The sequence below is a fragment of the Oryzias latipes genome, chromosome 16 (assembly GCF_053564925.1).
Source record: "Oryzias latipes strain Hd-rR chromosome 16, Olatipes_Hd-rR_3.1".
In the NCBI taxonomy this organism is placed as follows: Eukaryota; Metazoa; Chordata; class Actinopteri; order Beloniformes; family Adrianichthyidae; genus Oryzias; species Oryzias latipes.
In genome coordinates, this window is record NC_136252.1 from 29,268,338 (window position 1) to 29,294,855 (window position 26,518).

The 26,518-nt window shown below is 40.4% G+C and overlaps 1 long non-coding RNA gene across 1 annotated transcript; it reads right to left on the reverse strand.

Annotated features, from left to right (window-relative positions):
* Positions 1-308: 308 nt before the first annotated feature.
* LOC111948948 (uncharacterized) lies at positions 309-26,152 on the reverse strand. Its single transcript, XR_002874928.2, has 2 exons — positions 25,607-26,152; positions 309-1,371 (listed from the first exon to the last, which is right to left on the reverse strand). It is a non-coding gene; the product is annotated as an uncharacterized LOC111948948 (long non-coding RNA).
* Positions 26,153-26,518: the final 366 nt, after the last annotated feature.

The following is a 26,518-nucleotide window of genomic DNA, read 5'->3' on the forward strand; positions in this document are numbered from 1 at the left end:
GGGCTTTATTGATAGTATACATGTTGACATGCATGATGCTGCAGGACTATTATCAACATGTAGGGATGATGTACGTATAATTTGCTGTCGACATAAATGTACATTTTATTTTGTTACACCTATGTACAGTATACCGTATACTAGGACTAGGCTATTTTAATAATATAAATTTATACATTTCTGACTCAGTGTCTGAACTTTTTTTAGAATAAAAACTTCTGATATTTTTCTTTAAATGTGATCTGCTCTCGTTAGGACAGAGAAGCATGGTTCACAACATTATACACAAAGTCTCTAAAGGAATAGGATTTTTGTTCAGGGGCTCAACATGAGGAATTTATTATTCGACAATCAGAAGAATGCAAACTCCATATATCTGTTTCAGAAAATGTACAAATTTAAAATACATCAAAAATACCTTGGACTGAGAGAATGAAAATGAACTAAATGAAAAATATTTAATGTAGTTTTATTTGTGTTTTATTTCTTAGTTGACCGGACTGGAAGGAACCATTCTGTCTGCAGGCCAAACTCCTATAAGGTAAATCCAAGAACTTTATAGGAAAGTGCCAATAGTTTTTAATTGAACTAAAATTACAAAATCTATTACACTGTCAACACTGAAAGTTTCCAATAAGAAGCAGAAGCTAAAAAGATTATATAAAACTTTTAATTTTTGACATTTCTTCACTACCTCCATTTTTAAACTCAAATGCTCAAGTTTATGAGACATATAAAAAAAATAAACGTCTGGAGTTCAGAAGCTTTAGAAATGTAAAGAAAAAATGTTTCATGTTCCTCATCAGATATATTTTATTCCAGTACAGGCAGGAGACAGATTTGTTTAAAGAGCAGGAGTAGAAAATCACAATGTGTCACAGTTGGGCAGCAGTCACAACATTTTCAGAAAGTTTGAAGTTCCAGATATTTGTGTCCAAATACCTCTTCCAAAAAGAGGAAGACGCAGGAAGAGATATTTTGAAATCAGCCATCGATGAATGGGTGTGAGATGCACAGATTCAGATTTTTTGTACAGTCTGGAAATGCTTCAAGAATCCTCCTCGACAGATAGATGGAAAACAATGTTTTTAGTCTTGCTGACAATAGAGGCCAAGGATAAGTTCTTCCTTTCACAACGACGTCTCAAGGATGGATGGATAAATGGATGGATGGATGGATGGAGAGTTTAGAAAGTAGATTGAGGTGAGCAGTCAGTCCGGGTGTTTGCCACAGACCCATCGGAGCTGAGGCTGATCCCTGAGGTCAGCAGGCTCTGAAGCAGAGAACCAGCTGCACTGGCAGGCATACGCTCTCTGCCCTCTCTTCTTCTTCAGCTTCTTCCTGAGCTACTGACAGTCCGGCATGTTGTTTCTGCAAACAAGATGACTACACTTATTATTGAGAACAAGTAGATGATTGCATGATTAGTAAGAAAACACACACATTTAAATACCCATGTCCTACAGTCCAATTATCAGGTCAACAGACATTTGATTCCCCTATTATTTGGTAGTTTTGCTTCAGCGGAGCAGCAGAGTTTGAGCTTTGGTGTTGGGGATGGCTGGGGCTTCTTGTGATGCTTCCACCTCCGTGACAACATGAAGGGAAGGCAAATCAGCCTGAGTGCTGCAGAGTGTCTCAGAGTGACTTGAACTCCAAGTAACAAAACCACCTGTGCACTTTTGGAGAAAATGTTCATGGGAAAGAATGGCGCCGGGTTTCATTAGTGGTCAGTGGGAACAGCTGACCTGCAGGCAGGTTGCTTTAAAAGCATGACATGCTCTCTGAGAAGCATTGGACAGCTGCTATCTCAATTCAACAACTTCCTTTTGACCTTTTTTCTGGAAATGCAGCAGTTTTGCTTTTCCTTTATTCAGCACCTTGATACACATGCTGCACCAGAAAGCTACAGCTTGTTCTTGCTCCGATTACAGATGTTCAGACACTTATGCTTCCATTTAATTTAGACAGCAGATCTGCTTTGTTCTGTTTTGGTCTGACTTGCATACAAAGACATCCAGCTGCTCCTCTGTTTCAGCACGAATTACTGCTGCTGAACATGAAATAAAATGCTAAATTAAATAGTTTGGGGCTGAAAAAAAATCCAGTTCAAGGTAAAACTTAACGTTTGCAAAAACAAAACAAAAACCTTTTGCTTGAAATGTAGTTAGAAACTTGATTGCATCACAGTATTTCCAAATAAACCACATAATTTATTGTCCTTAAGTCTGAAGAATTCAGTAGTTTGGGCGTTTTTTTAAAAGGTTATGTGATGTCACACATGTATGGAAAGGAGAAAGTGATTTAGTGATTATCTTCCATTAAATGAATGCCTGTTGTGCATTTAAAGTAAAACATCTGGTGTGCTGAGAGTTTGTTTCATTAAAAAGTATGAATCTGCTCCAAAATATGACAGCGTTAAAGAGGAAACAGAAAACATGGATGGATACAACCTGCCAAAAAAAGACTCCTTTAATCCTGAATAACTGATGCATCAAACAAACAAAGGCGCCTCTAGCAGGAAAGAGTTGTAAAAGCTCAAAGCTGATGAAATGGATCCCTGTAAAATCAGAAAAATAGATTTATTTTTGATTTTTTTTGCTGCAATTGTGCCCAATAAAACAAGACGCCTGTCATCTTTTTTTCCCGTCAAAAAGTGATATAACTATCATGTAATGTTGCAGCATTTATTTCTCTGATTGCTCAGAAAGAAAACTTGACAGCAACTTCAATGATTTACTATCAATGTATGTGAATGTGTTTAGAACAAATAAGAATTGAAAAATACAAATGTAACAAACTTCTTTAGAGCAAAATTTCAAGATAACTTTGAGATTTTTGTGAGTGAAACGGACAACTCTGACTAAAAACCGATGAAAATTTATGGAGATGCGTGTCATCACATGAAACGAATAAAGCAATTCTAAAACGGTGACAAAAACAAAGTTGTGTTGTAAACAGAGCCTGAGATTAACAGGCAGATAGACGACCAAAAGGATGAGATTCTGGATACTAGTGACTGAAATGAGTTTCCTCTGCAGGGCGGCCCTTTAGAGATTGGGTGAGGAGCCCAGTCACCCGGGAGGAGGTTTTAGTGGAGCCGCTGCTCCTCCACATCAAGAAAGTCTAGAGGAGGTTTCTTTTGGATGCCTCCTACCCCCTTCCTGTGGAGGTCTTCATGGTTTAAACCACTGGGAGGAGGCCGGGGGAAGACCCAGAACTCACTAGAGGGACTATGTCTCTTGGCTGGCTTAGGACCCCCTTAGATTTCTCCTGTCAAATTGGAGAAGTTTCTATGAAGAGGGAGTTCTGGGCTTTGTCTGTTGCCCTTGAGACCCAACTCCGGAATAACTACAGTTATCGAAAAACACCAGCATAAACATTCAGTACTCAACTCAGCATGACAAAGAGTTTATAAAATAAAGTGGCATTAGGTTTTTGTTCTTTTGATTGTATGTTTACCTTCCAAATACCGGCACGAAGCCCATTAAGATGAATATTGTCATGAATTTGTGCTATACAATTAAATTTGAATTGAAAAGAAAATCCAACGTGGCTGTCAGCGGTCATGTGAAAGGACAGAAGCAGAGCCTCAGCAGATCTATCTACAGACTGATGTGCATTGAGCTCAATGTGCAGAAACAGGCTTTGGAAAAATGACTAGGCCAAGATTCATAAAAAACTGGAAAGATTTAATGTATTAAGAAATATTTTGTTTCATGTCTGGAAAATATATGATAGCATAATAAATGGAAATTAATTTTGGACATGAAAGAGTGAGATCAAAACCTCATTTTTAATTCATAAAAGTACAAATTCAGAACCATGCTTTCTATGTGTTTAATTGAAAAAGGATTATTATCTATAAGCTTAGATGAAAGGTATGATTTATGCTCCAGTGAAGAGATGTTTTGATTAAAAAATGCATTCAATTTATTCATATAGAATTGATGGGGCGTTTATTCTGACAAAACTAGACAAAAACTATTGTGTGTGTCCTAGATTAGAGTTTGTAATGAGTACAGCAATAGTAATGAATGTCAATTCTGACAAAATGACTGAGAAAATATATAGAAAAATTTCACTTGGCACTATCAATAATAATTCAATAATTTGAATAACCCTTTTGCTTGTTACTCAGTTATCTGTATGGTCTGATTTACAGAAATTTTATTGAGATTCTTTCAAAAATGTCAAATGTTTTCCCCCCTCGTGACCTCTCTGGGAGCCTTTGGCTGATCCTCAGAAAAAAAAACGTTTGGAAGTTTAATACTGCCACCTTCTGGTCAGTGTATAAAAAACATGTAAATATCTGCTTGTGTTTGCTCCATTAGCGTTAAAGCTAACCAGCGTACGAGACGGCTTACATAGCGTTAGCTGTTGCCAAGTAACAAAAAGAAATGATTGTTCTGTTTTGTAGTGTTAAATGATTCAATTTATTTAGTTCCATGCAAAATTGTCTTGTCAACACAAGTCCTGTATCATCCCAACCCAACCACAAAAACAATTCTTTTTGTACAACACCTTATCTTGGGCATATGAATTTCAACCTTTGTGTTTCTTCCCAACCTTCACATTACCTTCTGTATAGCACCTATGTGCACCTGCTTAGCTCAGGGTGTCAGTGCAGATTGGGATATATGTGTGGAAAAAGACATGGTTGTGGACAGGACTCGAACCAGCACCTAAAGACCCCAATGACGTTCAACTGCCTAGCATTAACCCCTCAGCCACCAGATTTGATGACATCACAGGCCAGAAGTGGCCCATTTGAAACAGTGAATACATTGTTTTTCTTTAAATATGAATGTAAATATAGATTTGTGTGTGTGTGTGTGTATATGGGACAGCTCCTCCCCCTGCAAAAGAGTGCAGACGCTTTTTTCCCTGCTCCTGCTGCTTCCTGCTTTATTTGCTTTTTAATCATTTAATTAATCATTTTTAATCATTTTACTTCTTCCACACATCCTGGAATATCAGACTGGTCATCCTTTTTTGTGACTTCTACCTATACAAATCAATATTTTTGACAAGCCAGCGACATGTCCGGAAGAGGAAGAAAAACAAACTCCCACTGTGAACGCTGTCGGATCTACCAACAAGAAATAAAAGAGCTACAAACACGGATATTTACTTTGGAAACTGAAAATGGACTTCACAAGACCCTTCCAGTAACATCGGGTGGTAAGAAGCCTTCTCTTACCACAAACGAGAAGAATAACAGTGACATAGACTTGAGTGATGTTGTGTCCTTTCCAAAACTTTGTGCGGAGGAACTCTGTGTTAAGCCAAAGCGTAAAGATGACAGAACATCCGAAATAAAGCTCACAAACAGATTTTTACCCCTAACACAATGTGATATTGAAGAACACAGTGAAATTGGACCACAGAGAAGGAGTTATAATGTTGGAAACAAAGCACAGGCAGAAAGAAAATCTGTGCCAAACGTCAAGGTCAGAGATACGCTGCTGCTTGGAGATGGCGCTATCAGTGGAGTCAGCCACAGAAGAATGCAAACTTTATGTTGCCCAAGTTCTACTGTTCCAGTGATTACAGGACTCTTATCTAAAGTCTTGTACCAAGGAGTCAAACGAATAATCATCCATGTAGGTGCTGTCGATATCAGAAAAGAACAGTCCGAACGTTTGAAAAAAGACTTCATCAAGTTATTTGAAGAGATTGACAAAGTAGAGGTTGAAGCATTCATCAGCGGACCTCTTCCTAACATCGATGGGGTGTCACTCAAGTTCAGCCGTCTGTTTCAGCTGAACAATTGGCTCTCCAGAGAGTGTGCTTCCAGAGGATTGCATTACATTGAGAACTTCAATACATTCTGGAAGCGAAAGGACCTTTTCATGGGAAGAGGCCCACACCTGAACAGAGGTGGAGCAAGAGAGTTAGTGAAGAACCTCCTCCACGCTCTGGGGCATAGAGGCCAAGGCCCTGAAAAGGCAGTAAGGATGGACCGAGCCAGTGTCCCAGGAACCACAGCACAACGGCAACAACAACTACCTCCACCAACACCGGTCAATGACTTGGATCCGGCAGCACCAGCACCACAACCACCTCCACCTAAGGACTCAGCTCCACCAGCATTACAGCAACCACCTCCATCTAAGGACTCACCTGCACCAGCACCACAACAACTACCGCCAGCTAAGGACCCAGCTGCAGAACCACAACAACAACCACCAGATTTGGCCCCAGAAATTCCACCATCTGACCAGCTGTGGGCGCCCCCTGCTACATCTACTCCCAGTGAAGACTCACTTTCCTTTTCGTCCCCCCCACTTTCACCCATGGCCCTACCTAGCCATTTTGATAGCCTCATCAAGTCAGGAATTAAGATGGCTCCCCTAACACCTGTGAGCCTCACACCACACAGGAGCTCTCCTACCCCTCCAGCGCCCCCTCCTCATCCTTCACCCAAAGTCCCTCCAACACGGCCTTTATCCAAACCCCCTCCAACACGCCCCCTCCGTCGTTCACCCAAATCCCGTCCAGCTCCCACTCCTCCCGGTCCATCACCCAAACTACCCTCAACTCAACCTCTCCTGCGCGCCTCTAGACGTGCTATTCCCCGGAGCTAGGATGAAACGGGCCCCCAGTGTCCTAGGAAAGGTTATGTCAAACTGGGGCCCTGTGATGAACAGCTTCCTTCTGGTGCTATACCTGTAGTTGCACCACGTAGAATGCAAAAAAGGGCAGTTAGACTGTCCAATCAAAGAAATCTAGTTCACATCCCTTGCAAGAAGGTTTTGACCAGTCCCAAGGAAACTAATCTCAAACTTGCTGCACTCAATGTCAGATCTTTATGCAACAAATCATTTTTAATCAATAATCTTATCTCTTCTTTTAATCTTGATTTTATGTTTTTAACTGAAACATGGCTTGACAAAAACACAGGAAACATAGTTCTAGTCGAATCAACTCCCCCCAACTACAAACATGAATCGGAAATACGAGAAAATAAAAAGGGTGGAGGCGTTTCTGCACTGTTTAGAGATAATACTGCAACCCGCAGACTATCATTTGGTGTGTTTTCATCATTTGAGTATGTGTCCTTTAAGATTGAGTTAAAACAAACTCCTCCCTTACTCTGCATAGTTATGTACAAACCTCCTCAGCACAGCCAAAGTTTTATTGATGATTTCACTGAAATGCTCTCAGTTGTGTGCACAGACTTTGATGGTCTAGTCATTACAGGTGATTTTAATGTTCATGTTGATAATGTCAATGACAGAAATGCAAAAGAGCTCAATGCTGTCCTTGAAACCTTTGGTCTAATTCAGCATGTGAGTTGCCCCACCCACAGCAGAGGGCACACACTGGACCTGCTCATCACAAGGGGGGTTATTATTTACAATGTCAGTGTGGTTGATGTCGCCCTCTCTGATCATTTCTGTGTATTCTTTGACCTGTCTGTTGCTCCCAAACCACCGCCTGGCCCTGCAGTTGTCCAAAGGAGACAAATAAATGAGAGCACTAGGGCACAGTTTGTAGAAATGATAAACCCTGAAAACGTCTCTGGTGCCAATGTTAATGAAATGCTGAATTCTGTTACTTCTAGCATCTTGAATGTTCTGGATGCCATTGCCCCTATGAAAGTTCAATTGAGAAAACATAGACAGAAAGCTCCCTGGAGGAATGATGATCTAGTCAGGGCACAGAAACAACAGTGCCGCAGAGCCGAGCGAAAGTGGCGCAAGTCAAAACTCGAGGTTCATTATGGAATATATAAGGCGGAGTTGTACGCTTATAACCAGATCTTATGCAGAACAAGGGAAAGGTACTTCTCTGAAATAATTGGAAGTTGCAGCAGCAACTCTCGTATCCTGTTCACAACAGTTAACAGATTAACTAACCCTCCAACCCAGCTACCAATAGAATTGGTTTGTACACCTAAATGTAATGAGTTTGCTGTATTTTTCAATGACAAGGTTCAGGGCATTAAAAAAGCCATCAACTCCACAACACATATAACTATCGAACGGCCACCTACTCACTCTAAGCTGACTCACTTTATACCTGTCACTGACCAAACTGTCCAAGAGACCATCACCCGTCTGAGCTCGTCTACATGCTGCCTTGATGTGTTACCCACTAGATTTCTAAAGTCTGTCTTGAACAGCGTGTTGCCATCAATTACTCAAATAGTTAACATGTCTCTTCAATCTGGAATATTTCCAGAGGCCTTAAAAACTGCAGTCATGAAACCCCTCCTGAAAAAGAGCGGTCTTGATCCCACTGTACTGAATAATTACAGACCTATCTCTAATCTGCCATTTTTAGGAAAAGTCCTTGAAAAAGTTGTCTACCAACAGCTCACTGACTTTCTCTTATTAAACAATTCGTTTGATGTTTTCCAGTCAGGTTTTAGACCCCATCATAGCACAGAAACTGCTCTTATCAAGGTAACCAATGACATCCGCCTGAACACTGATGATGGAAAAGTCTCTGTCTTAATCCTGCTAGACCTGAGCGCTGCCTTTGATACTGTTGATCATGGGATCCTTTTGCACAGACTCCAAGACTGGGTTGGCATCTCTGGATCTGCCCTAAGTTGGCTCAAGTCTTATCTAGAAGACAGGAAATATTTTGTTGAAATTGGGAGTTGTGTCTCAGACTACATGGGCTTGAATTGTGGTGTGCCCCAGGGATCGATCCTGGGACCCCTTCTGTTCAACCTCTACATGCTGCCACTAGGGCAGTTAATACGCAGTAATAACATATCTTATCACAACTATGCAGATGATACTCAGATCTATGTGTCACTGACAACAGGTGAATATGGGCCGGTGGATTCTCTCAACCACTGCCTCCAACAGATCAGCGCGTGGATGCAGAACAACTTTCTCCAGCTAAACTCAGACAAGACCGAAATTATTGTTTTTGGCCCACAGAAACAAAGAGAAATTGTCAGCAGCTACCTTCATTCTCTGTCTCTTAAACCCTCAAATCAAGTCAGAAATCTAGGCGTAATCATGGACTCTGACCTGAACTTTAACAGCCATATCAAGTCAGTAACATCAGCGGCATTTTACCATCTGAAAAACATTGCCAAAATCAAAAACATAATCTCAAAGCGAGACCTGGAGATACTTATCCATGCATTTGTCTCCAGTAGGTTAGACTACTGTAACGGCCTGCTCACCGGCCTGTCCAAACGAGCTGTAAAACAGCTTCAGTACATCCAGAATGCTGCTGCTCGAGTCCTGACCAAAACCAGGAAGTATGATCACATTAGTCCTGTGCTCAGGTCTTTGCACTGGCTCCCTGTACCTCAAAGAATAGACTTCAAAGCAGCTCTGCTTGTGTACAAGTCTCTCCATGGCCACGCACCAAAGTACATCTCTGACATGTTAGTGCCATATGAACCATCTCGTACTCTGAGGACCTCAGGGACCGGCCTCCTGTTGATTCCCAGAGTCAGAACTAAACAAGGGGAATCAGCGTTTCAATATTCTGCAGCTAAAATCTGGAACAGCCTCCCTGAAGGCGTAAGACAGGCCTCTTCTGTGTTCATGTTCAAATCTAGACTTAAAACATTTCTGTTTAGCCGTGTATATGACTGAAAGGTCCTATCTGTACCTTTCTTTCCTTCCTTTCTTTTTAAATCTTTTTTTTTTTTTTTTTTTTTTTCCTTTTCTTTTAAAGTAAATTTTATGTTGATTATTTCTATGATGTATTGTGATTTTAATGCATTTTTCTGTTTTGTGAAGCACCTTGAATTACTTTGTGTACGAATTGTGCTATACAAATAAACTTGCCTTGCCTTGCCTTGCCTTTATGTGTGTGTGATAAATAAATAAATAAATAAATAAATAAAAAAAATAAAATGAAGAAAAAAAGCAAGCCCCTGGCCGTAAAAAGGTGTAATTGTGGAAAAGAGGAAAAAGGAGAAAGTTAAAAGAAAAAACGAAAAATTAGCTGGTTGCCCGCCGGTTTTAATACTGTTAATACTTACCGTTCTTCTTTCCGGCCCTCGACCTATGCCACTAGGCCACAACAACCAGCTTTCCATATGGCTAAAAAAAAGTATATTTGAATTTGAAAAATTCTATGTTATGTGTGCACCTGCTGAGCTCAGAGTGCCTGTGCAGATTAGAACATGTGTGTGGAAAAAGCAGTGGTTGTGGACAGGACTTGAACCAGCACCTAAAGACCCCAATGACGTTCAACTGCCTAGCATTAACCCCTCAGCCACCAGATTCGATGACATCACAGGCCAGAAGTGGGCCATTTGAAACAGTGAATACATTGTTTTTCTTTAAATATGAATGTAAATATAGATTTGTGTGTGTGTGTGTGTGTGTGTGTTAAATAAATAAATAAATAAAAAGAAGAAAAAAAGCAAGCCCCCGGCCGGAAAAAAGGGTCATTGTGGAAAAGAGGAAACAAGAGAAAGTTTGAAGAAAAAATGAAAAATGAACTGGTTGCCGGCTGGATTCGATACTATTACCTGATTTACCCTCATGTGTTTCCAGCCCTCGACCTATCCTGCTAGGCCATAACAACCAGGTTAACATTATACAAAAAAAAAGTATATTTGAATTTGAAATGTTCTATGTCTGTCTTGGGTGAAGTCTCACAAAATACAAATATAAATGCCAGTGTGTGTGTGTGTGTTTCAGGAAACACAAGCAACACAGAAATGGCTGAGGGTTTTAAAGTACGAGCATAAGGCTTTGAAATGTAGATAGTTGCAATGCAGTTAGGTTCCACTTGGCCTTTAAGTCTCTCTCCCTTCCTCACTCCATCTTTTTCTACGACCCACAAGTACACATTAGGCGCAGGGGCTCATAGGGCGCCCCCTGCTGGCGGAAGAACATGTATGACTTTGGAGTGCGCCTTATAGTCGTGAAAATACTTTTGAGTTTTTCTAAAAAAAAAGAGAGAAAATGAAGAGAAAAAGCAAGCCCACGGCCGTAAAAAGGTGTAATTGTGGAAAAGAGGAAAAAACAGAAAGTTAGAAGAAAAAACGAAAAATTAGCTGGTTGCCCGCCGGTTTTGATACTGTTAATACTTACCGTTCTTCTTTCCGGCCCTCGACCTATGCCACTAGGCCACGACAACCAGCTTTCCATATGGCTAAAAAAAAGTATATTTGAATTTGAAAAATTCTATGTTATGTGTGCACCTGCTGAGCTCAGAGTGCCTGTGCAGATTAGAACATGTGTGTGGAAAAAGCAGTGGTTGTGGACAGGACTTGAACCAGCACCTAAAGACCCCAATGACGTTCAACTGCCTAGCATTAACTCCTCAGCCACCAGATTCGATGACATCACAGGCCAGAAGTGGGCCATTTGAAACAGTGAATACATTGTTTTTCTTTAAATATGAATGTAAATATAGATTTGTGTGTGTGTGTGTGTGTGTGTGTGTGTGTTAAATAAATAAATAAATAAAAAGAAGGAAAAAAGCAAGCCCCCGGCCGGAAAAAAGGGTCATTGTGGAAAAGAGGAAACAATAGAAAGTTTGAAAAAAAAATGAAAAATGAACTGGTTGCCAGCTGGATCCGATACTATTACCTGAATTACCCTCATGTGTTTCCAGCCCTTGACCTATCCTGCTAGGCCATAACAACCAGGTTAACATTATACAAAAAAAAGTAGATAGATAGATAGATAGATAGATAGATAGATAGATAGATAGATAGATAGATAGATAGATAGATAGATAGATAGATAGATAGATAGATAGATAGATAGATAGATAGATAGACTTTAATAATCCCGAAGGAAATTTTAAGTGGCCAGCTGCCCATTCTTAAAAGCACAATCATTCCTAAAACAGATAAAAACACAATAAATATATTAAAATATAAAAGGATAAAAAGAATAAAAGCAAGTATAAACAATTCCTAAAAACATGTCAAGTTTCCCAGAAATTCAGCTTAATCAAGACCAGAAGCAAGAATAAAAGCTCTCAACACAGAGTGTTGTGCAGTCTGATGGCTCGTGGGACAAAGGACTTTCTAAGTCTGTCTGTGGTGCAGCGTTGTGATAAAAGTCTGCTGCTGAAGCTGCTCTTCCTTTCACTGAAGGCGTCATGCAGAGGGTGTGTAACATTGTCCATAATTGTCTGAAGTCTGGACAATGTTCGTTGTTCAGCCACCTCCTCCACTGTGGCTAACTTCAGTCCCACAACAGAGCTAGCCCTCCTGATGATCTTATTTAGGCGGGTCAGGTTTCTCTTGCTTGTGCCGCACCAGCACACCACAGCGTACAGCAGAGCACTTTCAATCACCGTCTGATAAAACATACTGAGAAGCTTGGTGGAGATGTTAAAAGAGGCCAGCCTTCGCAGGAAGTACATCCTGGATTGACATTTTTTGCTGAGCAGGGTGGTGTTCTCGTTCCAGTCCAGTTTCTTGTCCAGCACCACTCCCAGGTATTTATAGGACGTGACTGTCTCCACCAGGTCACCGTCTATACATATTGGCTGGGAGAGAGGGGGTTGTCTTCTAAAGTCCAGAATCAGTTCTTTGGTTTTCCTGATGTTCAGCTGGAGCTGGTTCTTCTTGGACCAAAGAACAAAATCCTGCACCAGCTGTCTGTACTCCAGCTCCTTGTCCTCCCTAATGCAGGCCACAATGACGGTATCATCCGAGAATTTTTGGATGTGGCAAGCCTCCGTGTTGTGTTGGAAGTCGGTCGTGTAAAGAGCGAACAACATCGGGGAGAGAACTGTGCCTTGAGGTACTCCCACACTGCTGCAGAGTGTTCTGGAACGGCTGGCCCCCATTCTGACAAACTGGGGTCTGTCCTTGAGGTAGTCCATGATCCAGGATATTAAGTATGGCTCCACTGACATACTCCTGAGTTTTTCCTGCAGTATTGGGGGTTTGATTGTGTCAAACTAATATTCAAACAAATATTTGTCAAATATAGTCAAACAAATATTTGAATTTGAAATGTTCTATGTCTGTCTTGGGTGAAGTCTCACAAAATACAAATATAAATGCCAGTGTGTGTGTGTTTCAGGAAACACAAGCAACACTGAAATGGCTGAGGGTTTTAAAGTACGAGCATAAGGCTTTGAAATGTAGATAGTTGCAATGCAGTTAGGTTCCACTTGGCCTTTAAGTCTCTCTCCCTTCCTCACTCCATCTTTTTCTACGACCCACAAGTACACATTAGGCGCAGGGGCTCATAGGGCGCCCCCTGCTGGCGGAAGAACATGTATGACTTTGAAGTGCGCCTTATAGTCGTGAAAATACTTTTGAGTTTTTCTAAAAAAAAAGAGAGAAAATGAAGAGAAAAAGCAAGCCCACGGCCGTAAAAAAGTGTAATTGTGAAAAAGAGGAAAAAACAGAAAGTTAGAAGAAAAAACGAAAAATTAGCTGGTTGCCCGCCGGTTTTGATACTGTTAATACTTACCGTTCTTCTTTCCGGCCCTCGACCTATGCCACTAGGCCACGACAACCAGCTTTCCATATGGCTAAAAAAAAGTATATTTGAATTTGAAAAATTCTATGTTATGTGTGCACCTGCTGAGCTCAGAGTGCCTGTGCAGATTAGAACATGTGTGTGGAAAAAGCAGTGGTTGTGGACAGGACTTGAACCAGCACTTAAAGACCCCAATGACGTTCAACTGCCTAGCATTAACCCCTCAGCCACCAGATTCGATGACATCACAGGCCAGAAGTGGGCCATTTGAAACAGTGAATACATTGTTTTTCTTTAAATATGAATGTAAATATAGATTTGTGTGTGTGGGTGTGTGTGTGTGTATCTGTGTATTAAATAAATAAATAAATAAAAAGAAGGAAAAAAGCAAGCCCCCGGCCGGAAAAAAGGGTCATTGTGGAAAAGAGGAAACAATAGAAAGTTTGAAGAAAAAATGAAAAATGAACTGGTTGCCGGCTGGATTCGATACTATTACCTGAATTACCCTCATGTGTTTCCAGCCCTTGACCTATCCTGCTAGGCCATAACAACCAGGTTAACATTATACAAAAAAAAGTATATTTGAATTTGAAATGTTCTATGTCTGTCTTGGGTGAAGTCTCACAAAATACAAATATAAATGCCAGTGTGTGTGTGTTTCAGGAAACACAAGCAACACTGAAATGGCTGAGGGTTTTAAAGTACGAGCATAAGGCTTTGAAATGTAGATAGTTGCAATGCAGTTAGGTTCCACTTGGCCTTTAAGTCTCTCTCCCTTCCTCACTCCATCTTTTTCTACGACCCACAACTACACATATGGCGCAGCGGCCCACAGGGCGCCCCCTGCTGGCGGAAGAACATGTATGACTTTGAAGTGCGCCTTATAGTCGTGAAAATACTTTTGAGTTTTTCTAAAAAAAAAGAGAGAAAATGAAGAGAAAAAGCAAGCCCACGGCCGTAAAAAAGTGTAATTGTGAAAAAGAGGAAAAAACAGAAAGTTAGAAGAAAAAACGAAAAATTAGCTGGTTGCCCGCCGGTTTTGATACTGTTAATACTTACCGTTCTTCTTTCCGGCCCTCGACCTATGCCACTAGGCCACGACAACCAGCTTTCCATATGGCTAAAAAAAAAGTATATTTGAATTTGAAAAATTCTATGTTATGTGTGTACCTGCTGAGCTCAGAGTGCCTGTGCAGATTAGAACATGTGTGTGGAAAAGCAGTGGTTGTGGACAGGACTTGAACCAGCACCTAAAGACCCCAATGACGTTCAACTGCCTAGCATTAACCCCTCAGCCACCAGATTCGATGACATCACAGGCCAGAAGTGGGCCATTTGAAACAGTGAATACATTGTTTTTCTTTAAATATGAATGTAAATATAGATTTGTGTGTGTGGGTGTGTGTGTGTTAAATAAATAAATAAATAAAAAGAAGAAAAAAAGCAAGCCCCCGGCCGGAAAAAAGGGTCATTGTGGAAAAGAGGAAACAATAGAAAGTTTGAAGAAAAAATGAAAAATGAACTGGTTGCCGGCTGGATTCGATACCATTACCTGAATTACCCTCATGTGTTTCCAGCCCTTGACCTATCCTGCTAGGCCATAACAACCAGGTTAACATTATACAAAAAAAAGTATATTTGAATTTGAAATGTTCTATGTCTGTCTTGGGTGAAGTCTCACAAAATACAAATATAAATGCCAGTGTGTGTGTGTTTCTGGAAACACAAGCAACACTGAAATGGCTGAGGGTTTTAAAGTACGAGCATAAGGCTTTGAAATGTAGATAGTTGCAATGCAGTTAGGTTCCACTTGGCCTTTAAGTCTCTCTCCCTTCCTCACTCCATCTTTTTCTACGACCCACAAGTACACATTAGGCGCAGGGGCTCATAGGGCGCCCCCTGCTGGCGGAAGAACATGTATGACTTTGAAGTGCGCCTTATAGTCGTGAAAATACTTTTGAGTTTTTCTAAAAAAAAAGAGAGAAAATGAAGAGAAAAAGCAAGCCCACGGCCGTAAAAAGGTGTAATTGTGGAAAAGAGGAAAAAACAGAAAGTTAGAAGAAAAAACGAAAAATTAGCTGGTTGCCCGCCGGTTTTGATACTGTTAATACTTACCGTTCTTCTTTCCGGCCCTCAACCTATGCCACTAGGCCACGACAACCAGCTTTCCATATGGCTAAAAAAAAGTATATTTGAATTTGAAAAATTCTATGTTATGTGTGCACCTGCTGAGCTCAGAGTGCCTGTGCAGATTAGAACATGTGTGTGGAAAAAGCAGTGGTTGTGGACAGGACTTGAACCAGCACCTAAAGACCCCAATGACGTTCAACTGCCTAGCATTAACCCCTCAGCCACCAGATTCGATGACATCACAGGCCAGAAGTGGGCCATTTGAAACAGTGAATACATTGTTTTTCTTTAAATATGAATGTAAATATAGATTTGTGTGTGTGGGTGTGTGTGTGTGTATCTGTGTATTAAATAAATAAATAAATAAAAAGAAGGAAAAAAGCAAGCCCCCGGCCGGAAAAAAGGGTCATTGTGGAAAAGAGGAAACAATAGAAAGTTTGAAGAAAAAATGAAAAATGAACTGGTTGCCGGCTGGATTCGATACTATTACCTGAATTACCCTCATGTGTTTCCAGCCCTTGACCTATCCTGCTAGGCCATAACAACCAGGTTAACATTATACAAAAAAAAGTATATTTGAATTTGAAATGTTCTATGTCTGTCTTGGGTGAAGTCTCACAAAATACAAATATAAATGCCAGTGTGTGTGTGTTTCAGGAAACACAAGCAACACTGAAATGGCTGAGGGTTTTAAAGTACGAGCATAAGGCTTTGAAATGTAGATAGTTGCAATGCAGTTAGGTTCCACTTGGCCTTTAAGTCTCTCTCCCTTCCTCACTCCATCTTTTTCTACGACCCACAACTACACATATGGCGCAGCGGCCCACAGGGCGCCCCCTGCTGGCGGAAGAACATGTATGACTTTGAAGTGCGCCTTATAGTCGTGAAAATACTTTTGAGTTTTTCTAAAAAAAAAGAGAGAAAATGAAGAGAAAAAGCAAGCCCACGGCCGTAAAAAAGTGTAATTGTGAAAAAGAGGAAAAAACAGAAAGTTAGAAGAAAAAACGAAAAATTAGCTGGTTGCCCGCCGGTTTTGATACTGTTAATACTTACCGTTCTTCTTTCCGGCCCTCGACCTATGCCACTAGGCCACGACAACCAGCTTTCCATATGGCTAAAAAAAAAGTATATTTGAATTTGAAAAATTCTATGTTATGTGTGTACCTGCTGAGCTCAGAGTGCCTGTGCAGATTAGAACATGTGTGTGGAAAAGCAGTGGTTGTGGACAGGACTTGAACCAGCACCTAAAGACCCCAATGACGTTCAACTGCCTAGCATTAACCCCTCAGCCACCAGATTCGATGACATCACAGGCCAGAAGTGGGCCATTTGAAACAGTGAATACATTGTTTTTCTTTAAATATGAATGTAAATATAGATTTGTGTGTGTGGGTGTGTGTGTGTTAAATAAATAAATAAATAAAAAGAAGAAAAAAAGCAAGCCCCCGGCCGGAAAAAAGGGTCATTGTGGAAAAGAGGAAACAATAGAAAGTTTGAAGAAAAAATGAAAAATGAACTGGTTGCCGGCTGGATTCGATACTATTACCTGAATTACCCTCATGTGTTTCCAGCCCTTGACCTATCCTGCTAGGCCATAACAACCAGGTTAACATTATACAAAAAAAAGTATATTTGAATTTGAAATGTTCTATGTCTGTCTTGGGTGAAGTCTCACAAAATACAAATATAAATGCCAGTGTGTGTGTGTTTCTGGAAACACAAGCAACACTGAAATGGCTGAGGGTTTTAAAGTACGAGCATAAGGCTTTGAAATGTAGATAGTTGCAATGCAGTTAGGTTCCACTTGGCCTTTAAGTCTCTCTCCCTTCCTCACTCCATCTTTTTCTACGACCCACAAGTACACATTAGGCGCAGGGGCTCAAAGGGCGCCCCCTGCTGGCGGAAGAACATGTATGACTTTGAAGTGCGCCTTATAGTCGTGAAAATACTTTTGAGTTTTTCTAAAAAAAAAGAGAGAAAATGAAGAGAAAAAGCAAGCCCACGGCCGTAAAAAGGTGTAATTGTGGAAAAGAGGAAAAAACAGAAAGTTAGAAGAAAAAACGAAAAATTAGCTGGTTGCCCGCCGGTTTTGATACTGTTAATACTTACCGTTCTTCTTTCCGGCCCTCAACCTATGCCACTAGGCCACGACAACCAGCTTTCCATATGGCTAAAAAAAAGTATATTTGAATTTGAAAAATTCTATGTTATGTGTGCACCTGCTGAGCTCAGAGTGCCTGTGCAGATTAGAACATGTGTGTGGAAAAAGCAGTGGTTGTGGACAGGACTTGAACCAGCACCTAAAGACCCCAATGACGTTCAACTGCCTAGCATTAACCCCTCAGCCACCAGATTCGATGACATCACAGGCCAGAAGTGGGCCATTTGAAACAGTGAATACATTGTTTTTCTTTAAATATGAATGTAAATATAGATTTGTGTGTGTGGGTGTGTGTGTGTGTATCTGTGTATTAAATAAATAAATAAATAAAAAGAAGGAAAAAAGCAAGCCCCCGGCCGGAAAAAAGGGTCATTGTGGAAAAGAGGAAACAATAGAAAGTTTGAAGAAAAAATGAAAAATGAACTGGTTGCCGGCTGGATTCGATACTATTACCTGAATTACCCTCATGTGTTTCCAGCCCTCGACCTATCCTGTTAGGCCATAACAACCAGGTTAACATTATACAAAAAAAAGTATATTTGAATTTGAAATGTTCTATGTCTGTCTTGGGTGAAGTCTCACAAAATACAAATATAAATGCCAGTGTGTGTGTGTTTCAGGAAACACAAGCAACACTGAAATGGCTGAGGGTTTTAAAGTACGAGCATAAGGCTTTGAAATGTAGATAGTTGCAATGCAGTTAGGTTCCACTTGGCCTTTAAGTCTCTCTCCCTTCCTCACTCCATCTTTTTCTACGACCCACAACTACACATATGGCGCAGCGGCCCACAGGGCGCCCCCTGCTGGCGGAAGAACATGTATGACTTTGAAGTGCGCCTTATAGTCGTGAAAATACTTTTGAGTTTTTCTAAAAAAAAAGAGAGAAAATGAAGAGAAAAAGCAAGCCCACGGCCGTAAAAAAGTGTAATTGTGAAAAAGAGGAAAAAACAGAAAGTTAGAAGAAAAAACGAAAAATTAGCTGGTTGCCCGCCGGTTTTGATACTGTTAATACTTACCGTTCTTCTTTCCGGCCCTCGACCTATGCCACTAGGCCACGACAACCAGCTTTCCATATGGCTAAAAAAAAAGTATATTTGAATTTGAAAAATTCTATGTTATGTGTGTACCTGCTGAGCTCAGAGTGCCTGTGCAGATTAGAACATGTGTGTGGAAAAAGCAGTGGTTGTGGACAGGACTTGAACCAGCACCTAAAGACCCCAATGACGTTCAACTGCCTAGCATTAACCCCTCAGCCACCAGATTCGATGACATCACAGGCCAGAAGTGGGCCATTTGAAACAGTGAATACATTGTTTTTCTTTAAATATGAATGTAAATATAGATTTGTGTGTGTGGGTGTGTGTGTGTTAAATAAATAAATAAATAAAAAGAAGAAAAAAAGCAAGCCCCCGGCCGGAAAAAAGGGTCATTGTGGAAAAGAGGAAACAATAGAAAGTTTGAAGAAAAAATGAAAAATGAACTGGTTGCCGGCTGGATTCGATACCATTACCTGAATTACCCTCATGTGTTTCCAGCCCTTGACCTATCCTGCTAGGCCATAACAACCAGGTTAACATTATACAAAAAAAAGTATATTTGAATTTGAAATGTTCTATGTCTGTCTTGGGTGAAGTCTCACAAAATACAAATATAAATGCCAGTGTGTGTGTGTTTCTGGAAACACAAGCAACACTGAAATGGCTGAGGGTTTTAAAGTACGAGCATAAGGCTTTGAAATGTAGATAGTTGCAATGCAGTTAGGTTCCACTTGGCCTTTAAGTCTCTCTCCCTTCCTCACTCCATCTTTTTCTACGACCCACAAGTACACATTAGGCGCAGGGGCTCATAGGGCGCCCCCTGCTGGCGGAAGAACATGTATGACTTTGAAGTGCGCCTTATAGTCGTGAAAATACTTTTGAGTTTTTCTAAAAAAAAAGAGAGAAAATGAAGAGAAAAAGCAAGCCCACGGCCGTAAAAAGGTGTAATTGTGGAAAAGAGGAAAAAACAGAAAGTTAGAAGAAAAAACGAAAAATTAGCTGGTTGCCCGCCGGTTTTGATACTGTTAATACTTACCGTTCTTCTTTCCGGCCCTCGACCTATGCCACTAGGCCACGACAACCAGCTTTCCATATGGCTAAAAAAAAGTATATTTGAATTTGAAAAATTCTATGTTATGTGTGCACCTGCTGAGCTCAGAGTGCCTGTGCAGATTAGAACATGTGTGTGGAAAAAGCAGTGGTTGTGGACAGGACTTGAACCAGCACCTAAAGACCCCAATGACGTTCAACTGCCTAGCATTAACCCCTCAGCCACCAGATTCGATGACATCACAGGCCAGAAGTGGGCCATTTGAAACAGTGAATACATTGTTTTTCTTTAAATATGAATGTAAATATAGATTTGTGTGTGTGGGTGTGTGTATGTTAAATAAATAAATAAATAAAAAGAAGGAAAAAAGCAAGCCCCCGGCCGGAAAAAAGGGTCATTGTGGAAAAGAGGAAACAATAGAATGTTTGAAGAAAAAATGAAAAATGAACTGGTTGCCGGCTGGATTCGATACTATTACCTGAATTACCCTCATGTGTTTCCAGCCCTTGACCTATCCTGCTAGGCCATAACAACCAGGTTAACATTATACAAAAAAAAGTATATTTGAATTTGAAATGTTCTATGTCTGTCTTGGGTGAAGTCTCACAAAATACAAATATAAATGCCAGTGTGTGTGTGTTTCAGGAAACACAAGGAACACTGAAATGACTGAGGGTTTTAAAGTACGAGCATAAGGCTTTGAAATGTAGATAGTTGCAATGCAGTTAGGTTCCACTTGGCCTTTCAGTCTCTCTCCCTTCCTCACTCCAACTTTTTCTACGACCCACAACTACACAAATGGCGCAGCAGCCCACAGGGCGCCCCCTGCTGGCGGAAGAACATGTATGACTTTGGAGTGCGCCTTATAGTCGTGAAAATACTTTTGAGTTTTTCTAAAAAAAAAGAGAGAAAATGAAGAGAAAAAGCAAGCCCACGGCCGTAAAAAAGTGTAATTGTGAAAAAGAGGAAAAAACAGAAAGTTAGAAGAAAAAACGAAAAATTAGCTGGTTGCCCGCCGGTTTTGATACTGTTAATACTTACCGTTCTTCTTTCCGGCCCTCGACCTATGCCACGACAACCAGCTTTCCATATGGCTAAAAAAAAAGTATATTTGAATTTGAAAAATTCTATGTTATGTGTGTACCTGCTGAGCTCAGAGTGCCTGTGCAGATTAGAACATGTGTGTGGAAAAGCAGTGGTTGTGGACAGGACTTGAACCAGCACCTAAAGACCCCAATGACGTTCAACTGCCTAGCATTAACCCCTCAGCCACCAGATTCGATGACATCACAGGCCAGAAGTGGGCCATTTGAAACAGTGAATACATTGTTTTTCTTTAAATATGAATGTAAATATAGATTTGTGTGTGTGGGTGTGTGTATGTTAAATAAATAAATAAATAAAAAGAAGGAAAAAAGCAAGCCCCCGGCCGGAAAAAAGGGTCATTGTGGAAAAGAGGAAACAATAGAATGTTTGAAGAAAAAATGAAAAATGAACTGGTTGCCGGCTGGATTCGATACTATTACCTGAATTACCCTCATGTGTTTCCAGCCCTTGACCTATCCTGCTAGGCCATAACAACCAGGTTAACATTATACAAAAAAAAGTATATTTGAATTTGAAATGTTCTATGTCTGTCTTGGGTGAAGTCTCACAAAATACAAATATAAATGCCAGTGTGTGTGTGTTTCAGGAAACACAAGGAACACTGAAATGACTGAGGGTTTTAAAGTACGAGCATAAGGCTTTGAAATGTAGATAGTTGCAATGCAGTTAGGTTCCACTTGGCCTTTCAGTCTCTCTCCCTTCCTCACTCCAACTTTTTCTACGACCCACAACTACACAAATGGCGCAGCAGCCCACAGGGCGCCCCCTGCTGGCGGAAGAACATGTATGACTTTGAAGTGCGCCTTATAGTCGTGAAAATACTTTTGAGTTTTTCTAAAAAAAAAGAGAGAAAATGAAGAGAAAAAGCAAGCCCACGGCCGTAAAAAAGTGTAATTGTGAAAAAGAGGAAAAAACAGAAAGTTAGAAGAAAAAACGAAAAATTAGCTGGTTGCCCGCCGGTTTTGATACTGTTAATACTTACCGTTCTTCTTTCCGGCCCTCGACCTATGCCACGACAACCAGCTTTCCATATGGCTAAAAAAAAAGTATATTTGAATTTGAAAAATTCTATGTTATGTGTGTACCTGCTGAGCTCAGAGTGCCTGTGCAGATTAGAACATGTGTGTGGAAAAGCAGTGGTTGTGGACAGGACTTGAACCAGCACCTAAAGACCCCAATGACGTTCAACTGCCTAGCATTAACCCCTCAGCCACCAGATTCGATGACATCACAGGCCAGAAGTGGGCCATTTGAAACAGTGAATACATTGTTTTTCTTTAAATATGAATGTAAATATAGATTTGTGTGTGTGTGTGTGTGTGTGTGTGTATGTGGGTGTTAAATAAATAAATAAATAAAAAGAAGAAAAAAAGCAAGCCCCCGGCCGGAAAAAAGGGTCATTGTGGAAAAGAGGAAACAATAGAAAGTTTGAAGAAAAAATGAAAAATGAACTGGTTGCCGGCTGGATTTGATACTATTACCTGAATTACCCTCATGTGTTTCCAGCCCTCGACCTATCCTGCTAGGCCATAACAACCAGGTTAACATTATACAAAAAAAAGTATATTTGAATTTGAAATGTTCAATGTCTGTCTTGGGTGAAGTCTCACAAAATACAAATATAAATGCCAGTGTGTGTGTGTTTCTGGAAACACAAGCAACACTGAAATGGCTGAGGGTTATAAAGTACGAGCATAAGGCTTTGAAATGTAGATAGTTGCAATGCAGTTAGGTTCCACTTGGCCTTTAAGTCTCTCTCCCTTCCTCACTCCATCTTTTTCTACGACCCACAACTACACATTAGGCGCATGTATTCTTTCTGAGGCACTGTGATGTTATTGACATAGGAAATGATCCTATAGACTATAATCAAGTTATTGTTTGACTTCTTTTGAATTTAAATTAATAATTATTTAAAATAATAGCTGGATCTTCATCAGATAATGAAATCTAGTTGAGTATGGAAGCGATTATGTAGCATAAATAAAAAGCAAAGTCAAAACCAGAAATGCTTTTTCATTTTCAAAATGAAGCTGCATTTTTTGACTCAAAAATATAATGAAAAAGCAATCCACCAAAATGCTTTTTCATTTCCTTCCTCAACACAGCTTATTCTGTCACTTAATTAAAATTAAAATGAAAATGGTATTTGACATTTCATTTTCAAACAGTTCTCTGGTAAATGTGTAGCATAATTCATTCAGAAATGTCTAATTTGACCATTAAAATGGATTAATAGAAATGCTTTTTAATTTTCAAAATGAAGCTGCATTTTTTGACTCAAAATTAAAAAGAAAAAGCAATATTTCAAAATGCTTTTTCATTTCCTTCTTCAATACAGCTTATTCTGTCACTTAATTAAAATGATAAAGAAAATGGTATTTGACATTTCATTTTGAAAAAGGTCCCTGGTAAATGTGTACCAAAATTCATTTAGAAATGTCTCATTTGACAATTAAAATGGATTAACAGAAATGCTTTTTAATTTTCAAAATGTGACTGCATTTTTTGACTCAAAATTAAAAAGAAAAAGCAATATTTCAAAATGCTTTTTCATTTTATACTTAAAACCGCTTATTCTGTGTCATAATTCAAACGAAAATGCAAAGAGGGGATTGCATTTGCATTTTAACATCCACCCCGCGCAAGTTGTCACAATATTCAATTCGAAAAAGCATTAGCAGAGGGGAGGCGGGGCGATGACGTCACTGCTTTCTCCGTGTGTCCGGCTGCTGACTGACGCACACACGCGCACCAAGAGCAGACTGTGTTAGCGGCAGAGACGAGGGTTTTGTGATGGTTGTGAACTTCTGATGAGTTTCCACAGCTTCTCAGGACTAAGTAGCTGCATGTCCGCCTTCTGCGGTCCTCCTCCGGACGCACCGCGAACAAGCTTTGTTCTTTGGACCGCCAGCTGCCTTCGCACAGCGGAGCGCGAAGCTCCGACGATCGCTGAAGGCGGAAATGCTGCTACGATCTGAGAAACCATCATATGAATTTGTGTTTCCAGTGGTGTCCAGAACAAAATAAAGACTGATGTAATTCACAGATATTTACACATTTATCTGCAGCTTCGCGGTGAATTTGCTGTTTGATGACAGCTGGAGTTCCATCATCAGACAGCAGATTTCTCGATGCTAAACGTTGCTGGTGGACCAAAACACTCACTCAGCGCGAAGCTGCAGGAGACTATCTTCATAATGTGCTTTTATAACAGTTATGCTAATATTTTACGGCCTGCTCTGCTCGATTATATGTTTTTAAATCCGTGCGGTCAGACGACGCTAAAGTTGGCTTACGATTCACAGCTTCTGATTCGCGAGGGAGCTAAAGGAACATTCTGCTGCATTTTTCATATTAAGATTACGTAAAACCGGGTCCTGTTCAAAAACCGCTGGACCTGGCCTGCTCAAACCTGGATTCCTGGATCTTAATAAAACAAACAGCAAATTCACCGCGAAGCTGCAGATAAATGTGTAAATATCTGTGAATTACATCAGTCTTTATTTTTTTCTGGACACCACTGGAAACACAAATTCATATGATGGTTTCTCAGATCGTAGCAGCATTTCCGCCTTCAGCGATCGTCGGAGCTTCGCGCTCCGCTGTGCGAAGGCAGCTGGCGGTCCGAAGAACAAAAGCTTGTCCGCGGTGCGTCAGGAGGAGGACCGCAGAAGGCGGACATGCAGTTACTTAGTCCTGAGAAGCTGTGGAAACTCATCAGAAGTTCACAACCATCACAAAACCCTCGTCTCTGCCGCTAACACAGTCTGCTCCTGGTGCGTGTGTGTGCGCCTGTCAGCAGCCGGACACACGGAGAAAGCAGTGACGTCATCGCCCCGCCTCCCCTCTGCTAATGCTTTTTCGAATTGAATATTGTGACAACTTGCGCGGGGTGGATGTTAAAATGCAAATGCAATCCCCTCTTTGCATTTTCGTTTGAATTATGACACAGAATAAGCGGTTTTAAGTATAAAATGAAAAAGCATTTTGAAATATTGCTTTTTCTTTTTAATTTTGAGTCAAAAAATGCAGTTACATTTTGAAAATTAAAAAGCATTTCTGTTAATCCATTTTAATTGTCAAATGAGACATTTCTAAATGAATTTTGGTACACATTTACCAGGGACCTTTTTGAAAATGAAATGTCAAATACCATTTTCTTTATCATTTTAATTAAGTGACAGAATAAGCTGTATTGAGGAAGGAAATGAAAAAGCATTTTGAAATATTGCTTTTTCTTTTTAATTTTGAGTCAAAAAATGCAGCTTCATTTTGAAAATTAAAAAGCATTTCTATTAATCCATTTTAATGGTCAAATTAGACATTTCTAAATGAATTATGCTACACATTTACCAGAGAACTGTTTGAAAATGAAATGTCAAATACCATTTTCATTTTAATTTTAATTAAGTGACAGAATAAGCTGTGTTGAGGAAGGAAATGAAAAAGCATTTTGGTGGATTGCTTTTTCATTATATTTTTGAGTCAAAAAATGCAGCTTCATTTTGAAAATGAAAAAGCATTTCTGGTTTTGACTTTGCTTTTTATTTATGCTACATAATCGCTTCCATAGTTGAGAACCCTGATCAATCCTCTTGTCTCAAAAGCCCGGGTCGAGTTAACGCTGGCGCGCCCCTTACGGCCGCTGCTCCCTGGATAATTACTGCAACTAAACCCAACTACCAACAATGTGGATTACTTTCGATCTTGTGTGGATTTTACTCACCTGTCACTTGTCCAGCCAATTTCGACAGCACTACAAGTACAACTCTGCTGATGAACTTGCTAACCCGCGGTACTCTCCGCCCGGGCCACCGCCGCGTGTTAGCTCCTCCAACATGATATCCGATTCCAGACATTATACGTGCCCCGCCGGAGATATAAACTAATCGAGGATCACGTCGGAACTTCCATTACGACAACACCAACTCCATCAAGTCACTCTGGTCATCTGCTCACCGTCCGTCAAGACACACCGGTCGCCATGCTAACACAGTGTCCTACTAGCTCCTCTTGCTCGCTCGGCTAACAACATGATGGCTAACAATCTCCCCCGCATATCTGTCAACTTCGGTCTCCTGAAAATTTGCTCCCTCACATCCAAGGGTAAGATATTGTCCAAGATATCCTCATTAACCGTGAGCTGGATTTCATGTCCCTGACAGAAACATGACAAAATTCCCTGGATTTTACTCCACTGAATGAAGCCACTCCGCCGGGGTTTTGCTTATATCGCCAAACCACGTGATTCGGGCCGCTGGGGTCAATGACTGGGGTGGTCTCGCAGTGATGTATCGCGAGAACTGTAGGATAGTGCCTGTGACCACACCTGTGTTTGGATCAATGAGGTATGTCGCTAGAGGAGACATCCCGTGATTCTTCATTGGAGGAGAGCACCGCCATCTTGGTGAGGTCAAGTCACTGCTGCAGTGCATGCACGTGAACATATTTTTTGCAAAATGCCAGTTCATTGTGCGGGTTTATACTGCCAAAATCGAATAAGTTAGTCCACGAAGGAGGAAGGCATAACATTTCACAGGTAAGTATAATCATTTTTTTCTTTTAATTGCTGCAGGGGCTTTATTGATAGTATACATGTTGACATGCATGATGCTGCAGGACTATTATCAACATGTAG